Consider the following 20,762-nt stretch of genomic DNA (forward strand, 5'->3'; position numbering starts at 1 on the left):
CCGCTCTCATGGTCTACCCACTGATATTGTCTCTGACAGGGGTCCCCAGTTTGTCTACCAGGTATGGAAAGCTTTCTGTAAAGCTTTGGGCATTACATCCAGCCTGTCCTCTGGATATCACCCCCAGACCAACGGGCAAGCTGAGAGAGCGAACCAGGAGATGGAGACCGCTCTCCGCTGTGTCACAGGGTCTAACCCTGGGTCATGGAGCTCCATGCTCCCCTGGGTGGAATATGCTCATAACACCTTGACTAACGCTTCCTCTGGTTTGTCTCCCTTTCTGTGTGCTCTGGGTTATCAACCTCCCCTGTTCCCTTCTCAAGAGAGTGAACTGGCGGTACCCTCGGTGCAGTCCCACATGCGCCGCTGCTTCAAGGTCTGGAGGAAGGCCAGGGTAGCTCTGTCCCGAGCTTCGTTGTACATGCAGAGGCAAGCCAACCGTCACCGGTCCCAGGCTCCCGGTTACTCTCCTGGTCAAGAGGTATGGCTTAAGTCACGTGATCTTCCTTTGAAAGTGGAGTCTAAGAAGATGGCGCCGCGTTTTATAGGACCGTTCAAGATACTGTCTATTGTTAATCCCTGCGCGGTTAAACTACAGCTTCCTGCCTCCCTACGGGTTCATTCCACTTTTCATGTTTCCCAGATTAAGCCTGTGTCGGTTAGCCCTCTGTGCCCGCCCTCTCGTCCCCCTCCTCCGCCCAGGATCGTGGGTGAGGATCCTGTCTACACTGTCCGGCGACTTCTGGATGTTCGCCGCCGGGGTCGTGGTTTCCAGTACCTGGAGGATTGGGAGGGTTATGGTCCTGAGGAACGTTCCTGTGTGCCCAGGAGCTTCATTGTGGATCCTGCTCGGGTCCGTGAATTTCATAGGTTACATCCCGATAAACCCTGTCGGCCGCCAGGTGGCGTCCGTAGAGGGGGGGGGGGGGGGGGTACTGTTAGGCCTACTGCTGCTAGGTAGCTCTCTCTCTGCTCTCCCCCTCCCCTCTGTCTGTCCTTGATTGCAGGAGTGAAGTCTGGTGTGCGGGAGTCAGGGTTCCAGCTGCAGCTCATTCACCATAATCACCTCAGCCTTAAAGACCCGGTCAAACTTGCCACTCATCGTCAGATCATAGTCAAGACGACCATGTTAGTCTCACTATTGACTCATCCTGCTAGTTTTCACCCTTTGTGTTTTTGGCCTGTTGGACTCACCACGGACACTAGGACGTTACGGTACCACTCCTGCTCTGAACCTGGATCTGTTACCCTCCCTGTAAACCTGGACTTGCTCTTCCCCTATTTTTGGAAACCTGGACAAATTGAACTTTGTAAATAAACCTGTTAAACCTTCTCTGGCTCGGTGTAGTTGTATGCATTTGGGTTCAAATCCAGTTTAATCATGACAGGAGGGAATTAATCAGAGAGGCAACAAAGAGACCAAAGATAACCCTGAAGGAGCTGCAAAGCTCCACAGCGGAGATTGGAGTATATGTCCATAGGACCACTTTAAGCCATACACTCCACAGAGCTGGGCTTTACAGAAGATTGGCCAGAAAAGCCATTGCTTAAAGAAAAAAATAAGCTAACACATTTGGTGTTCGCCAAAAGGCATGTGTGAGACTCCCCAAACATATGGAAGAAGATACTATGGTCAGATGAGACTGAAATTGAGCTTTTTGGCAATCAAGGAAAGCGCTATGTCTGGCGCAAACCCAACACCTCTCATCACCCCGAGAACACCATCCCCATAGTGAAGCATGGTGGTGGCAGCATCATGCTGTGGGGATGTTTTTCATCGGCAGGGACTGGGAAACTGGTCAGAATTGAAGGAATGATGGATGGCGCTAAATACAGGGAAATTCTTGAGGGAAACCTGTTTCAGTCTTCCAGAGATTTGAGACTGGGATGGAGGTTCACCTTCCAGCAGGACAATGACCCTAAGCATACTGCTAAAGCAACAGTTGAGTGGTTTAAGGGGAAACATTTAAATGTCTTGGAATGGCCTAGTCAAAGCCCAGACCTCAATCCAATTGAGAATATGTGGTGTGACTTAAATATTGCTGTACACCAGTGGAACCCATCCAACTTGAAGGAGCTGGATCAGTTTTGCCTTGAAGAATGGGCAAAAATCCCAGTGGCTAGATGTGCCAAGCTTATAGAGACATACCCCAAGAGACTTGCAGCTGTAATTGCTGCAAAAGGTGGCTCTACAAAGTATTGACTTTGGGGGGGTGACTAGTTATGGATGCTCAAGTTTTCTGTTTTTTTTGTCTTATTTCTTGTTTGTTTCACCCTAAAACATATTTTGCATCTTCAATGTGGTAGGCATGTTGTGTAAATCAAATGATACAAACCCCCAAAAAATCCATTTGAATTCCAGGTTGTAAGGCAACATAATAGGAAAAATGCCAAGGGGGGTGAATACTTTCGCAAGCCACTGTAGGTATCATTTTCTTTGTGTGAGAAGATGTGTGTGTTTGCCAGTGTTAGTGTGTGCTTTGGTATGCTCTCTCCAATCTGCATTGTTTCTATTATAGGCCTCTAAACAGCGAGTAGATGGTCAGACTGAGCCAGTAGGTTATATAATGTTGATGGGGTACAGCTGGGCCACCAAACTCTCTCACAATACACCACAAGACATGAATGCAGGATTCAGCTCTTCAGTCTGGCCGTGGCAATGGACTCACTCTTTATACAGTCTCTGGAGATAAATTACCCAAAGGCCTCCACAAAGGAACAAGAGATTGAACCCTTTAGGGAGCTGGGCCTGCACCAATTTTATGGAGAAGTTATATGAACACATATTCACACGCATGCACACATACACACACACACACACATGCACACATAAACGTGGTACGCCCTATAGAGGGGGAATGGTTCATAGAGTCCCTTACAGGACACATACTGTACATACAGAGGCTTTAGCACTCAGTGCTAAAATCCTCCCATGTTTTGGCTCTGGGGCTCTCTGAGTTAACGGCTAATGTGAGAGACTCATAGAATATGACAGTACTGACTCCCTCCTAGTATAGTGATAAACCAAAGCTGACATAAGTTCACCCAATGGAGCCTTAACCAGAGACATCAATACATCACCATCATATGGATGTATCTCTACAATATCTACAGATATGACTCATGCATTAACCAAGTCCACTCATCATATTTTTTCATAGTCTCTCCACAGGCATAGATACAACATTTCATTTCTTTGAAACAAGATTTGCATACCATTGTCTGTTGGTATGATGAGTGAATGTCTATTATTTTGGCATATTTACCGAACATTGATTTATGTTACATCAAGTCAGGATTAGCACAAGCTAGATATAAAATAGTATAAAGTATGTGGTATGCAGTATTTAGTATAATTCTCTGAAAGGGATCAAATAGACTATATAAACCATTTAAATAAATCTAAATACTCTAAATCCACAACAACCACAATATCCCCTATTCAAGAGCAGCACAAATGTATGGCGTTATGTCATTGTGCTTTACTGGGTTCATTCAATTTATCAATGCCAAGTTATTCTATTTCGATTTAGGAGCAACTTTTTACAGTGGTGTTTGTGGATTGACGGTGCTCGGTTTTGATGACATTCTTTCCCTGCTTTCAAAATCTGCCTTGATTCCCATGGCTTTGAGAGGCTTGAGGGTGAAGTGTATAATTATGAAATCAGAGGGGAAATTGTTTGTGGATGGCTGGAAGCTGCTGGTTCTGCCTGACTGACTGACTAGCGCTTGGCTTGGCAGACCTGCTCACAGCACATCAGAGTTAGAGATCTGATCCCCAGCTCTGCTCTGCTCTGCAGGCAAGCCAATACACCCTCAGGAATACAGACTCTGTGCCAGGGTGGCAATTGGAAAATGGGGAGGGAGTTAAGAAGCGAAGGGGAAGATGGGGAGATGGGGAGAGAGAGAGAGAGAGAGAGAGAGAGAGAGAGAGAGAGAGAGAGAGAGAGAGAGAGAGAGAGAGAGAGAGAGAGAGAGAGAGAGAGAGAGAGAGAGAGAGAGAGAGAGATAACAAGAGAAAAACTTTTGAAATTGCACGTTGTTTATTTTACTATGCTATCTCTCAACAGTAAGTATATTTTTATGAACGTTTTAGTGGGTGGCCAACTAGCGGCAGCGGTGCCCTAAGTGCAGCACGTAGTCTGGGTATAGGCAGCAGTGGCACTGTGTGTGTGTGTATGAGAGGACATAATGCTATTTTCAAGGTTTGGCTACCTCTGGCATTCAGTTATAGGTCTATCCAATCTGTCCCTACATTGCGTGACAGTGTTCATTCAATTTTAAGAAAATGCCAACCATTACGTAACAAAAAACGCAGCTCTTTCCAGGCTTACTAACAATAGGTCTTATAAAAGATGGATATCTCAACTCACCGCGATTCAGAACAGTAGACAAAGTTAAACTCAGCGTCTCCCATTCTCTTGCTGAATCAGCGGATATGTCCATAGAACTGACAAAACGTTCATCGGGGTAAATAATTGATTAATTGGACGAGACCCACAAAACTCCACAACATCGGATGAGTAATAGAAGAGAAAAAGTCGGGGATGCGCTGCGCCTCAGCAATCCTTCCTATCGGTCCAGCCCACTGAGGAAGTTCGGTAGAAAAAAGCTTTTCATTATGGAGCAAAGGGGTACGGTTATCCGGGTATATTTCAACCTTCCTGGAAGCATAGTTTTTGACTTTTCGGTGGATAATTACTAAATTAAAGTATCCACGGAGAGAGAGGGCGCAATTATGCTAGATGGGGGAATGCGTGCGCGCCTTCGTTAGAAACACCAGTGGGCGACTGACGGGAAGGCAACTGCGGAGGAATGCAGTTGGGTATTGCTTCACTGGATGTTTAAGTATCTCTGGCAAGTGGTTAAATATTATTTTATAACATCCACGCCAGCACCGGGCTCTGCTTGACCCGCCTACTCCGCAGCGCCTTCTGAGAGAGTGGGAGAGACAAATTTCAATAGGTGAAACAGCAGACACTGGCTTTTTTAGGTCTCCTCTCTCCCTTTTACCCCCATCCTCACCCAGTCACATGTTTAAAACACAAGTAGCCCTCTGTAATAGCTACGAAAGGAGGATATACTTAAGACCGTCACCATTGACGTGGCGCGAATGGTAACAAGCGCTTTGGAGAGCGGCTCCTTTATCACAGTGAAATTGCCTACAGCTATGGATTTCTGAATTGATTGTCTGAGGATATTTAAGTCTTTATTTTCTCATGACGTTTTAAATATATTATTAATTTAACTGATGTGATCTCTTTCTGGAGGGGCAGATAAATAGAATACATTTAAGAAATAAACTAATGTAGCTCACCTAAATAAATACCTGTAGGCTAAAGCAGACTGTCTGTGAGACAGCCATTAGATTAGTCTTCATACCTGTCTTAGTGTCATACTTAGCTCTGTCTGTCTGAGCAGGGGATGGGAGCTAAGGATGGTTCAGTGCCTGCTTCTCTTCTCTCTTGTCTTCAGCCCCATATGTCTGTGCATAAGCCAAGCATCTCAGCACTGCAAAGGCAGCTAACAGCACCAGCTGAGACTCCAGACAATGAATGAATGCTGGCATTTAACAGTGAATATGGAGGCGTACATCAACACACATGAATCAGCATTTCAGATAGCAGTGATCATATGCAACTGCATCCTCTCTGAGTTAAGGTTCTAACCTAAGCTTTGGGACCTGAGTTTAAGAACCTAAACTCATCTGTATCCTATCACTTGGTCCATTTACATTTATGTTATTTCCTTTGTGTGCAATAGTGTGCCAACTACAATCAAACATCTCCATCCAATATGGTCAGCTCTGTGGTGTCTTCAATGGAACCTTTCAAGGATGTAGCCCCCCATTCCCCTGCTTTAAAAAAATAAATGTAATTCATATCTCAAAATTCATAACATATCAACTGCCTCTGTAGTGAACATTTTTACATTTTGGAGCATAGGCCTATTTATTTCTGCAACAACACATTCATCACAAATTGTAAGCAAGCTAGGGCTCTATTTAATCAGATCCGCTTTAGCCGACATCCGCATAGTGGTTGTTTTGACCGTGTCTGAGGTAGAAGTGTGTTAGAGCTGCTGCTCACCGAGTTGATGGCACCAGCGCAGTTCTTCCTCCGACACCGCCAAAACATCTGCTATGCAATCGCTGGTTGATCTGATTGAATCTAGGCCCTTATTACAGTGCCTCCTAAAGACATGATTGACATCGGGAAAAGAGGGTGAGCTATCAGCTGATCATTGAGATAGATTTTTTTTTTCAACAATTTTGATCTATCTTCAATGCTCTTAAATTCTTAAATAATAACTTCATAATATAATATTCACAACCTTCTAACTCATTATATATGGCTGGCAGGCTAATGGCTTGTGTGGATATTTTAGTATATGGTGGTTAGCTAGAGTCTAGACTACCTGTTTTGCTGCTGCAATGACACACGTGCAACTCCCGACTGAAGAAGGGATGGAGTTGAGTCGGCGGGTCATTGATGCAGCCACTCCTCTCTATGTCTTTCTGTCTCGCTTTGCTGCCTGTATCAGCCGACCAGACTGAATATTGATTATGTAAATCAAATGTTAAATGTTATGCTGCTGTGGCAGTATTGTCGATATTTAAACTAGGTAGCTAGCTACACACACTCGTCCGGTGATCGCATCTCAAGCCATATATGTTTGGATACCAGGCGTGAGCAATCTCCGTAGAGGGCAGACCAACAGGCACAACCCAAAAGGACACTTGGTAAGTGGGAGGGCAAACTGGCATGTGCTCAGCACAGGTAGACCCCTATCTGTGCATGTACCTGGTCACTAATGATAGAGTAGCCAAGTGCAATGTTGTTGCAGACTGTATTACTTGCTATATGCTAGATCTGGATACAATATACTCCAATGTACTGGAGAGAAAATAAGTTCCCAGAAGACCAAAATACATTCGAAGAAAACTGAAAAAGTCTACCTTTGTACAGTGCTGTTACTGTAGAGAGGAAAACCACATAATCATGCTTTTCCCCAGTAAAAATTACTTAGCACAATAACAAAAATATAAAGTGCTCTCTATTTCAAATGTGACACCCCATCCTCTCTCATCTCTGACCCACTAAGTACTCTAATTCCATTAATTTCAGCATCAAGCTGAAATTAGCGCTATTAGCATATTAATGAGTGGTGTTCCTGACATGGATCTCCTCTGAGGGACCATGGTGGCGGTGGCAGGGGCAGGAGCAGCCCAGTGGCTTTCGTGCTCTACATTCTGGGTCTGGCACAGGCTGGGGGTGGGGGTGGGTGACTAATTCACACCTTAACCACAGTCTCAATCACAGAACAGAATAGTCGGGACAGAAGAGTCGGGAGAGAGTCGTCTTAGCCAAGTGTCGTGCTATCTGAACGTCGCAGCTGCATGAACAGCTCTTCCTGTTCTTTCTTAATGTTTGCTGTAGAAACTTTAAGGAGAGAGATATATTACACTGACAGGGAAAAAGATACAGCGTTGTTATATTTCTGGCCATTTTTGACTGCAGCATATGTTTTTTTCTCTCATCCTTCCCACCGCCTCAGCTGTCAGTCTCTTCAGCCTCTTTCTGAGCACTAAAGGCCCTGAAGATCATCTCTCCCAGAGTCTGGAAACTCTCTCTGAAGTCTAATGCCACCTGAATCCCCATGTAATTTGACCTCGGCCTCCTTCAATATCCCTCCACGAACAGTTGAGGACTGTTGATTCAGATAACTCCATTCAATGGGGCCCGGTGGAAAATTAATTCAGGAGCTCATTCTTTTGAGCTCCATTTCTCTGGTTATCACTATGCAGAATACTATCAGGCTGGCGGTTATCTCTGCTACCTTTAAAACAGGCTCTATGAGGAACACACCATACCTCATAGAGCCTCATAGAGATGAACTCTATCGCCTACCATGTTGTTTTCTTTTCTATCTAGTAGTGGGGTATAGATTATGTATTCAAATGTAAGCAGTCACAGCCAGTACTTATCACCCCTTTTTCGATTATGGTGTGTGCTTATCCATTGATTCACACCTTTGGGAAAATAAATAAGTTCTCAACTATTTTGAAAACGCACACCTCTGAACTATTGCAATACTGGGTTATGCTTCTAACTCCTTTACATTTTATTATGAATTCATCTGAACAGCAATGTTGTCTGTCAATGGTACATTTCTTGGTGAGGAATACTGAAGGCTGTTTCTGACTCTCACTCGGGGATACTGAATGTGGCATTATTAAAGGGGCAGTGCTACATTACATCCCGCCTTTTCTTTTAGAAAATAAACATGTTTTATACAAACATTCTCTATGCATGTATTAATACACTTTAATTCCACAATGCTTTACATGTTTTACAGTATTTGTTTTCTTCTATTACTTTAAACAAACATAAATATGTATTTTCTTTTTAAACTGTATTCAAATAAAATGTTATTTTTTCAGTAGTTCAATTAATTGTTTTTTCTTTTAAACATCAGCTATCAGTCTGTGAGGAGCTCTTCTACATAAATATGTATTTTCTTTTTAAACTGTATTCATATAAAATGTTATTTTTTCAGTAGTTCAATTAATTGTTTTTTCTTTTAAACATCAGCTATCAGTCTGTGAGGAGCTCTTCTGTTTTGTCTTCGAGGATATATTTTTGCTGCTAGTGGGATGTCTTCAGGACGAGCAGGAGGTGGGTGATGAACTTGAGTGTCAACTTGAGATTCCTCCTCCTCCTCCTCTTCATCATCCTCTTCATCTGCAGGTGACTTCTGGGCAGTGTTTCAGAATCTTAAGGTGTGACTGGTTCCTTGTGACAATGTGCCAGTGTTGCTGGACAGCGATCATTGTGCCTTTCACTGCTGTGACTTTGTATGGCTCGGGTTGAACGGAGTCACAAGTTTACCTGTCTTCTTTTGACAGATGAGGACGACGTCTCCAACAGAGAGTTCTGACTGTGATGCGTTTATCCTTCTGTCTTCATAGGTTTTCATCTTGTCCTTTTTGGAGCGGTCCGTGCGGCAGTGCTAGACATCATTTGAAGGTAAGCCAAAGGTAGGTAGCTTGATCGATAGAGGTCGTCAATAGAGCAGGTCAGTTGGGGACTGGTTTGTGAAGTGGTGAGGAGTATCTCTGTAGTTCCTTAGGACTTTGTGCAGCTCCTCCTTCCACAGCTTGCCTTCGAACGTCACAGTTGTAACAGCTTTGCTCACAGTCCTCATGAACCTTTCAACTTCAGCGTTGGCTTGGGGCCAGTAAGGTGTGATTTTCTGATGGTGGAAACCTAGGTAGCATGTGAAGTCGGAGAACTTGACTTGAAAAGGGAGAACCATTGTCGCTTTTTACTTCCTTTGGTATTCCCACAGTAGATAACACTTTGTCCATGATGGGGATAACTTTGCTTGCAGAGGTTGACGTTGTTATCTTCACAAACGGGAATCTTGAGTATTCATCCAGAATTACTAAGAGATAGGCCCGCAAAAGTCCACAGAGACTTTCTGCCACGGGCCTTGTGGTAGCTCAGACATCTGCAGCGGCTGATGGTCAGTTCGTGGGGTAGATGACTGACATGGAATGCAGCAGGAGGCTAACTCTTCAGCTTGTTGCTTTGTTTTGACAATGCCTTGTTGGCCTTCGTGTGCAAGAGCAAGGGCTCTGGGTGGCAGTGTCTTTGGGATTATAAATCTGTTTCCCCTCAGAATGAGATTGTCTTCATCGAGTGCGGTAAATTCCTCTCTGATCAGATGCTGCAGTAATTGGTCATTCGCTGCCTCTGTTTTCACTTCTTGAAGAGTCATGGCTTTAGGTACTGCATTCTTCGCAATGAAGCACACATGCATTTCAGTGTCCACACCATCGTGATGGTCGGTGAACAAAGCCTTTGTGGATGTCAAAACATGTAGTCTGCTGGGTTGGACTTGCCTGCCTTGTGAATCCCCTCAAATGTGTAGGGTTGGAGCCAGAAAGCCCATCTCTCAATCCTGACTGGTGGCTTTGACTTGGGGTTGTTAAAGATGAGTTCCAAGGGCTTGTGATCTGTGATCATGTTGAACTGAGCACCATAGAGATACAGATCAAAATGTTCACAGTGCCAGACTATTGCCAGTGCTTCTCGTTCAGACTGGAAGTATCTCTGTTCGACTAGGGTTTGTGCTCTGCTTGCGTATGCAACAGTATGTGTCGTGCTCATCATCTTTTCTTTCTGTGCTAGGATTGCTCCAAAACCGATGGGGTTTGCGTCGACAATGACGTCTGTTTTTCTGTCTGGGTGGAAGTAACTCATGACTGGGTAGTTGAGCAAATCAAATCAAATTAAATCAATAAATCGATGAATACAACAGGTGTAGACATTACCGTGAAATGCTTACTTACAGCGACTTACAAATTGGTGCATTCAACTTATGATAGCCAGTGGGACAACCACTTAATAAAAAATAAAAAAAATTTGGGGGAGTAGAAGGATTACTTTATACTATTCCAGGTATTCCTTAAAGAGGTAGGGTTTCAAGTGTCTCCGGAAGGTGGTCAGTGACTCCGCTGTCCTGGCGTCGTGGGGGAGCTTGTTCCACCATTGGGGTGCCAGAGCAGCGAATAGCTTTGACTGGGCTGAGCGGGAACTGTGCTTCCGTAGAGGTAGGGGAGCTAGCAGGCCAGAGGTGGATGAATGTAGTGCCCTCGTTTGGGTGTAGGGTCTGATCAGAGCCTGAAGGTAAGGAGGTGCCGTTCCCCTCACAGCTCCGTAGGCAAGCACCATGGTCTTGTGGTAGATGCGAGCCTCAAATGGAAGCAAGTGGAGTGTGCGGAGGAGCGTTGTGACATGAGAGAACTTGGGAAGGTTGAACACCAGATGGGCTGTAGCGTTCTGGATAAGTTGTAGGGGTTTAATGGCACAGGCAGGGAGCCGAGCCAACAGCGAGTTGCAGTAATCCAGACGGGAGATGACAAGTGCCTGGATTAGGACCTGTGCCGCTTTCTGTGTAAGGTAGGGTCGTACTCTGCGAATGTTGTAGAGAATGAACCTGCAGGATCGGGTCACCGCTTTGAAGTTAGCGGAGAACGACAGGGTGTTGTCCAGTGTCACGCCAAGGTTCTTTGCACTCTGGGAGGAGGACACAATGGAGTTGTCAACCATGATGGCGAGATCATGGAGCGGGCAGTTCTTCCCCAGGAGGAAGAGCAGCTCTGTCTTGCCGAGATTAAGCTTGAGGTGGTGATCCGACATCCACACTGATATGTCTGCCAGACATGCAGAGATGCGATTCGCCACCTGGTTATCAGAAGGGGGAAAGGAGAAAATTAATTGTGTGTCATCTGCATAGCAATGATAGGAGAGACCATGTGAGGATATGACAGAGCCAAGTGACTTGGTGTATAGAGAGAATAGGAGAGGGCCTAGAACTGAGCCCTGGGGCACACCAGTGGTGAGAGCACGTGGTGCGGAGACAGATTCTCACCACACCACCTGGTAGGAGCGCCTGTCAGGTAGGACGCAATCCAAGAGTGAGCAGCGCTGGAGATGCCCAACTCGGAGAGGGTGGAGAGGAGGATCTGATGGTTCACAGTATCAAAGGCAGTGGATAGGTCTAGAAGGATAAGAGCAGAGGAGAGAGAGTTAGCTTTAGCAGTGTGGAGAGCCTCCGTGACACAGAGAAGAGCAGTCTCAGTTGAATGACCAGTCTTGAAACCTGACTGGTTTGGAGAGAAGGTCTTTCTGAGAGAGATAGCAGGAGAGTTGGCTAGAGACGGCATGCTCAAGAGTTTTGGAGAGAAAAGAAAAAAGGGATACTGGTCTGTAGTCGTTGACATCGGAGGGATCAAGTGTAGGTTTTTTGAGGAGGGGTGCAACTCTCGCTCTCTTGAAGACGGAAGGGACATGGCCAGCGGTCAAGGATGAGTTGATGAGCGTGGTGAGGTAAGGAAGAAGGTCTCCGGAAATGGTCTGGAGAACAGAGGAGGGGATTGGGTCAAGCGGGCAGGTTGTTGGACGGCCAGACGTCACAAGTCGCAAGATTTCATCTGGAGAGAGAGGGGAGAAAGAAGTCAAAGCATAGGGTAGGGCAGTGTGAGCAGGACCAGTGGTGTCATTTGACTTAATAAATGAGGATCGGATGTTGTCAACCTTCTTTTCAAAATGGTTGACGAAGTCATCCACAGAGAGGGGGGAGGGTGGGGGAGGAGGAGGAGGATTCAGCAGGGAGGAGAAGGTGGCAAAGAGCTTCTTAGGGTTAGAGGCAGAGGCTTGAAATTTAGAGTGGTAGAAAGTGGCTTTAGCAGCGGAAACAGAGGAAGACAATGTAGAGAGGATGGAGTGAAAAGATGACAGGTCCGCAGGGAGTCTAGTTTTCCTCCATTTCCGCTCGGCTGCCCGGAGCCCTCTTCTGTGAGCTCGCAATGAGTCGTCAAGCCACGGAGCCGGAGGGGAGGACCGAGCCGGCCGGGAGGATAGGGGACATAGAGAGTCAAAAGATGCAGAAAGGGAGGAGAGGAGGGTTGAGGAGGCAGAATCAGGAGATCGGAGGGAGAAGGATTTAGCAGAGGGAAGAGATGATAGGATGGAAGAGGAGAGAGTAGCGGGAGAGAGAGAGCGAAGGTTGCGACGTCACATTACCATCTGAGTAGGGGCAGAGTGAGTAGTGTTGGAGGAGAGCGAGAGAGAAAAGGATACAAAGTAGTGGTCGGAGACTTGGAGGGGAGTTGCAGTGAGATTAGTAGAAGAACAGCACCTATTAAAGATGAGGTCAAGCGTATTGCCTACCTTGTGAGTAGGGGGGGACGGTGAGAGGGTGAGGTCAAAAGAGGAAAGGAGTGGAAAGAAGGAGGCAGAGAGAAATGAGTCAAAGGCAGACGTAGGGAGGTTAAAGTCACCCAGAACTGTGAGGGGTGAGCAATCCTCAGGAAAGGAACTTGTCAAGCTCATTGATGAACTCTCCAAGGGAACCTGGAGGGCGATAAATGACAAGGATGTTAAGCTTGAATGGGCTAGTGACTGTGACAGCATGGAATTCAAATGAGGAGATAGACAGATGGGTCATGGGAAAAAGAGAGAATGTCCACTTGGGAGAGATGAGGATTCCTGTGCCACTGCCACACTGACCAGATGTTCACATGGTCAGACGAGGAAAGAGCAGTAGGAGTAGCAGTGTTTTCTGTGGTAATCCATGTTTCCGTCAGCGCCAAGAAGTCGAGTGACTGGAGGGTAGCATAGGCTGAGATGAACTCTGCCTTGTTGGCCGCAGAACAGCAGTTCCAGAGGCTGCCAGAGACCTGGAACTCCACGTGGGTCGTGCGCACAGGGACCACCAGATTAGAGTGGCAACAGCCACGTGGTGTGAAGCGTTTGTATGGCCTGTGCAGAGAGGAGAGAACAGTGATAGACAGACACATAGTTGACAGGCTACAGAAAAAGGCTACAATAATGCAAAGGAGATCGGAATGAAATGAACTAAACATCTGGGAAAGCGAGAGAGCGGTGCCTCCCTCACTTACGTTTCACTTAAACACTCAAATATAACTCTCCCAACTTCCACTTTAGAAATTATAATTGTTGTACACTACAGCGGTTCAATGTTTTCTAGGAATGGACTCTAACTTAGTTCATTCAGCTAGCTAACATGGTACAGTATTCTTCCGTGAAAACCGTCCAGGGCACCGAATCCTATGACGCCATAGCCAACTAGCATGCCAGCCTCCAATAACACGGTTTAGCACCAATACTCGGTTACAACAAACGACCACTGTGTTAACACGCCAAGCAGATCATTCGTGTCCGTGTCTAACATTGTGTAAAGTTTTGGGTTAGTTTTGACAGTTTGAGTGAGTACGTTGTCAACTTATTCAGCCAGTTAGTTAGCTAGAATAGTTAGCATACTAGCTAGCCATTGCTCTCTGCCAACGAACCAACTCATTTTACATTTACATTTTAGTCATTTAGCAGACGCTCTTATCCAGAGCGACTTACAGTTAGTGAATACATATATATATATTTTTTATACTGGCCCCCCGTGGGAATCGAACCCACAACCCTGGCGTTGCAAACGCCATGCTCTATCAACTGAGCTACATCCCTGCCGGCCATTCCCTCCCCTACCCTGGACGACGCTGGGCCAATTGTGCGCCGCCCAACACACAGAAAGAGCCAAGCTAACGTTAGCTAGTCACCCATGTCCCGAATTCCCTTGAACGACTCTGGTTACCAGTATGTAAAAACAAAACAAAAATAAAATAAATGTAGGTTATACCCTTAGTAGCTACTGTTAGCCAGTTAAGTGCAAAGCTAGCCACTGAATCGATTCAGCCAGTTCGTGTCTGTCCCAACGGAGAGAAAGCGTCGCCAAATATTAAAGCTAAGTCGATCCAGCTATTGTTTAGTTAGCTATCCAGGTAGCAACAAGTTAGCTACATTTCGAGTACAGTAGCTACTAACTACCTAACGTTAACACTTCAGATAATGAGGTTAGAAAAACAGCTAAATGGTAGGTAGCTAGCTGGCATAAGTACAGGTACTCCTAGGCATGAAATAACATTGGAAACAACAATCCACAGTTGCTAATAGTTACCAATAGCTACCCGCTAGCTAGCTAGCTTTATTGGTCCAGGTAGTGGGTTAGCTAGCCTTGTGCTTCACCGGGCTCAGCCGAATGCAATACTTACCTACAATAATTACCTACAATAACTACCTAGATAAACTACCTACAATACCTAACTACAATACCTACCTACAACCTAAATACATGGTTTAAGCTTTACTCGACACCAAATAAGCCAAGCTTACCTCCCGCCAGAGAGAGACACGACTTTAACCCAGTGTTAGACAGCCCTGCTAAAATGTCCTAGACTCTTACAGCCATGGCTGACCACCACCACCCACCTTTGTTAGCGAGTGATGCACACTTTTCCTCTCTACTCGCACCTCCCTCCTGCTCTCGACCACCCTGCCACACTTCCCCTCGACTGGCGAAGTAAAATAAAACAACCGCAACAAAAAAGTGTTGAGAAAAAAAGAGCAGAAGTAAAATAAAATAACAGTAGGGAGGCTATATACAGGGGGGTACCGGTGCAGAGTCAATGTGCGGGGGCACTGGCTAGTTGAGGTAGTTGAGGTAATACAGTGGGGGAAAAAAGTATTTAGTCAGCCACCAATTGTGCATGATAGGTACACGTCAACTATGACAGACAAATTGAGAAAAAAAAATCCAGGAAATCACATTGTAGGATTTTTAATGAATTTATTTGCAAATTATGGTGGAAAATAAGAATTTGGTCACCTACAAACAAGCAAGATTTCTGGCTCTCACAGACCTGTAACTTCTTCTTTAAGAGGCTCCTCTGTCCTCCACTCGTTACCTGTATTAATGGCACCTGTTTGAACTTGTTATGAGTATAAAAGACACCTGTCCACAACCTCAAACAGTCACACTCCAAACTCCACTATGGCCAAGACCAAAGAGCTGTCAAAGGACACCAGAAACAGAATTGTAGACCTGCACCAGGCTGGGAAGACTGAATCTGCAATAGGTAAGCAGCTTGGTTTGAAGAAATCAACTGTGGGAGCAATTATTAGGAAATGGAAGACATACAAGACCACTGATAATCTCCCTCGATCAGGGGCTCCACGCAAGATCTCAACCCGTGGGGTCAAAATGATCACAAGAATGGTGAGCAAAAATCCCAGAACCACACGGGGGGACCAAGTGAATGACCTGCAGAGAGCTGGGACCAAAGTAACAAAGCCTACCATCAGTAACACACTACTCAAATCCTGCAGTGCCAGACGTGTCCCCCTGCTTAAGCCAGTACATGTCCAGGCCCGTCTGAAGTTTGCTAGAGTGCATTTGGATGATCCAGAAGAGGATTGGGAGAATGTCATATGGTCAGATGAAACCAAAATATAACTTTTTGGTAAAAACTCAACTCGTCGTGTTTGGAGGACAAAGAATGCTGAGTTGCATCCAAAGAACACCATACCTACTGTGAAGCATGGGGGTGGAAACATCATGCTTTGGGGCTGTTTTTCTGCAAAGGGACCAGGACGACTCATCCGTGTAAAGGAAAGAATGAATGGGGCCATGTATCATGAGATTTTGAGTGAAAACCTCCTTCCATCAGCAAGGGCATTGAAGATAAAACGTGGCTGGGTCTTTCAGCATGACAATGATCCCAAACACACCGCCCGGGCAACGAAGGAGTGGCTTCGTAAGAAGTATTTCAAGGTCCTGGAGTGGCCTAGCCAGTCTCTAGATCTCAACCCCATAGAAAATCTTTGGAGGGAGTTGAAAGTCTGTGTTGCCCAGCGACAGCCCCAAAACATCACTGCTCTAGAGGAGATCTACATGGAGGAATGGGCCAAAATACCAGCAACAGTGTGTGAAAACCTTGTGAAGACTTACAGAAAACGTTTGACCTGTGTCATTGCCAACAAAGGGTATATAACAAAGTATTGAGAAACTTATTTTCCACCATAATTTGCAAATAAATTCATTAAAAATCCTACAATGTGATTTTCTGGATTTTTTTTCTCATTTTGTCTGTCATATTTGACGTGTACCTATGATGAAAATTACAGGCCTCTCTCATCTTTTTAAGTGGGAGAACTTGCACAATTGGTGGCTGACTAAATACTTTTTTCCCCCACTGTATGTTCATGTGGGTAGAGTTAAAGTGACTATGCATAACTAATTAACAGAGTAGCAGCAGTGTAAAAAGATGGGGTGGGGGTGGGTGGGCAGTGCAAATAGTCTGGGTAGCCATGATTAGCTGTTCAGGAGTCTTATGGCTTGGGGGTAGAAGCTGTTGAGCAGTTGTTCCTTGAACGTGTTTAGTGCTTCGTTGTGTGTTTGTTTCCAGGCCCACTCTGTGTCTTTCTTTGTGAGTTCATGCAGCGGTTGGGTGATTGAGGAGAAGTCCGGAAGGAAGCGTGCACTGTAGTTCGCCTTTCCCAAACGTCTTGGGGTCTGCTGAGATTACATCTTGAGAGAAGATGTAGCCGTAGAACTCCAAAGATGTTTTGTGAAACTCACACTTGTCTTTGTTGATTGTCAGGTTGTTCTCATGAAGCCTTTGGAAGACGGCTTCCAGTGAGCGGTTGTGAGCTTCGGCTGTGGTTCCATACACAAGAATGTAAATCACTGAAGTTTCACTACCTGGTTTACATGGAGCACCTGCTGAATGGTGTGTTGGAAAACTTCAGCAGCTAATGAGATTCCGAAGATGAGTCACTTGTACCTTCTTAGTCCCATGTATGTTGAGAAAGTTGTGATGTACCTCGACTCTGGAGCAAGTTCCAACTGGTGGTATTGTGGTGTCAGAGACAACGATGCTGATCTATGCTGTGATGATAAGAAGTCCGCTTACACTGTACTTTGATTATAAAGGTTTATTATTTCAAAGTATTCCAGTGTCAATTTACAGACATCTGCAGCTATCTGGAGAACAACGGCCCAATCTGTTAATATGTTGTCTCTCTTTGTCCTTTGTTCAAAACATGGTATTTATATCCTATGTAACATAAGATGGGTGGTTTTTGACAGACCAATCCCCGGCCTCCCCACATATCTCCAAATGTCCTCTATTCCAAGAAACCTATGTAGTAATGCTTTCCAGATGTTTCAGCAAAGCAGAGTAGAGTTAAATAATAATAATATGCCATTTAGCAGACGCTTTTATCCTAAGCGACTTACAGTCATGCGTGCATACATTTTTATTTATTTTTGTGTATTGGTGGTCCCGGGGATCGAACCCACTACCTTGGCGTTACAAGCGCCGTGCTCTACCAGCTGAGCTACAGAGGATCATCCATTACACCATTTGCAAATGTCAGCAAAATCATAGACCCTCAGACACTACATATTTCCCCCCTTCGAGACTAATTAAGTCTCGAAAACAAAAATAATAGGATTATGACAAATAACAATTTTTGTTCTTGAGTAACTTTAGCAATAAACCAAAATTTATGGAGAGTAAACACATGTTTATATAGACACATTTTTGTATGGAGTGTAAATAAATTGTTATGGAATGTAAATTAATTGTTATGGAGTATGAACAAATCTTTATGGAGTGTAAGAGCGAAAAACCTGTCTGGCAGCTTTAATTACAAATATCCATCAATCAATCAAGACAGGAAAATTCTCTCACGGCCCCTCTGCCCCAGGCGACCACCTAAGTACTCCAGATCAATTTATAAATCTTTATCAATGCATTTTAAGCTATGATGCAATTGAATACACATGAAAACCCCAGTAAACAAAATACAATCAAAAATGTCCACATTCAGGCTGGTCGACCCATCGGACCCTCCTGTGGATTCTCTCTGTCCCTGCCTAGACCCAATATCCCTAAGCTTCAACAAAATAAACAAAAACATCTGAGGTCCCCACATGTATCCAACAACAGAAAACATAATTCTTCAAAACATTAATACAGAAAGAATATAACACAAATTATGTATTACACATGCAAATATGTCTATATATCATTGCAGACACTGGAATGTAGTCCACTACACTTCATCTCCTCAGCAGTGTCGACTTCCAATGAAACGTTGATGATGGAATCTGAACATTTCCACACCTTCCTTGTTCCACTTCCTCCAGTCCATTCATATTGTCCATGTTTGAGTATTTGGATCCCCTCTACACATTCCCCCATATGCTTCTGGAAGAAAAGAAAAGACCAAACAGTATCTTTTGCAAAACAACACATGCAAATTAAAACATCAATATCAACAATAATATAAGAATGATATATAAAATTATATATAAAATGAATCACATCCCATTTCCCCCTTTTGATTCATAAGAAAATACGAAATATCACAATAATATAATAATCCCACAATCAGATATTCAAAATTTCCTAGAGTTACTTCAACCCTAGTTTTCATAACATTTTAGTCAGACTTTTTAATTTTTTTCAATTTCTTCAAAAACCATTTCACTGATTTATCCACAAAACTCTTTCCCATTTTCTGAGGATATTAAATCGGGAAATCCCACCTGCTTATGACTTCTTTACACAATAACTTTGCAACCGACTGAGCATCTTTTAGCTTAGTTGGACAGGCCTCCGGCCATCGTGAAAATCTATCTACAACCACCAACATGTATCTTTTCCCATCAACTGGTTTTATCATATCAACAAAGTCGATAACCAACTCACGCATAGGACCTCTCGGTGTAGGAATGTGACCAGGAAGAACAGTCACACCCCTGCGGTGGGGCTGATTTCACAAATCCAATATCGGTACTGTGTTGAGACCACAAACATTCTGGAACTTGTTGCAACATCTCCTCTTTCATAGGGTCTGAATCCATATTCGCACTGCAGATAGATTCATGTGTCATCCATACAGCTTGTGGCTCTCCTTGTCCTTGAGCCGAAATCATGATTTTGAGAAATCGCTGATCTTCATTCCTCCAAATCGCCAAATTCTCTTTCATCGGTACGAAAATAGCTTTCTCTGCTTCTGTCATCATTTCTCCTATTTGCTTCTGCTCATAGCCTTCAGAAACCAACAAGGTCACATGTGGCACACTCTTCTCAATCTCAAATTCTTTATCCAGATAATCATCTGTGTTTATCTTCATAGCTGCTCCTTGTGGTCCTAAAATTATGCAACATGAGCTGAGTTGAACTTTCTTTGGTTGATGACTCAACCATTCCTCTGAGTCCGATTGGGCAGCATTCTTGAAATACTTGAGCGTACAATGAAATGGATATTCCGGAAGCCTCGCATCTGGCATGTTTGTCACAATGAATTTCTCCCATATCTTAGCCTGCTTCAAAAAATCTTCACTGAGATTTCCAATCCAGAATACTGAAGAAGAATCCATCTCTGTCGTCATCGACAATTGGTAAACCTTTTCCTTTGGCACTTCTACCAGACAGCCGTCTGGTGTACATTTTATTGTACAGTTCAATTTACACAATGCATCTCTTCCCAACAATGTGATAGGTGTATGTTCTGATACCAGTATGGGTATTGTAATTTTCTGATTTTCATAGCAGAGCTCAATTGGTTCCATAAGAGGAATCAGCTGTTTCACTCCCTCAAATCCGATTGTCCTAATTAGTTGATTGGACATAGGGAGATGTGTAGCATCTTCAGGCCGAACACAGGTAAAAGCAGCTCCGCTATCCGCCATCACTTCCAATGGTCGTTTGTTTACTTTCACTTCAATTGTTGGATCTTTTTCCGGTCCTGATGCTACCAGCTGACACCCCCCTTTCGGATCTTCTGGGCACCTCTAGAATCCTTGCTCTGGGCCCCTATAAGGGTTCACCGGTCCTCCAGATGATCTTGACTGGCCCCTGTATCTTCCTCTGAAATTCCCTCTGGTGTTTCCTCCTGGCCCATTACACTCACGGGCAAAGTGACCAACCTGTCCACAATTATAACACACTTCTGAAGATTGCTGGAAGTATGGCTTAAATTTTCCTCCTCTTCCTCTTCCTAAGCCTTCTCGTCCTCTTCCTCTCCAATTCTGTCTCTGTCCAGAAACTGGCTGTGGATATGAAACAATTGGTACCGCTATTGGTGGCTGGTACAATTGCGGTTGGAACTGGTTCGGTTGAAGTTGTGGCAGTGATTGTTGATTTGGTGCACACTGATACTGCATAACCAAAGCTTGTTTCTTCTCTTTCTTATTCTCCACCAGTTGTATTTGATTGAGTTTTCTGAGAGTTTCTTGGTCCTGTTCTTTCTGGTTGTGTTCCTTTTTCCGTTACAGATCCACTTGATGGGCTATATGATCTGTATAGACACCTTTTGTCATGCTTC

The sequence above is a fragment of the Coregonus lavaretus genome (genome assembly GCF_964263955.1).
Source record: "Coregonus lavaretus genome assembly, chromosome: 21".
In the NCBI taxonomy this organism is placed as follows: Eukaryota; Metazoa; Chordata; class Actinopteri; order Salmoniformes; family Salmonidae; genus Coregonus; species Coregonus lavaretus.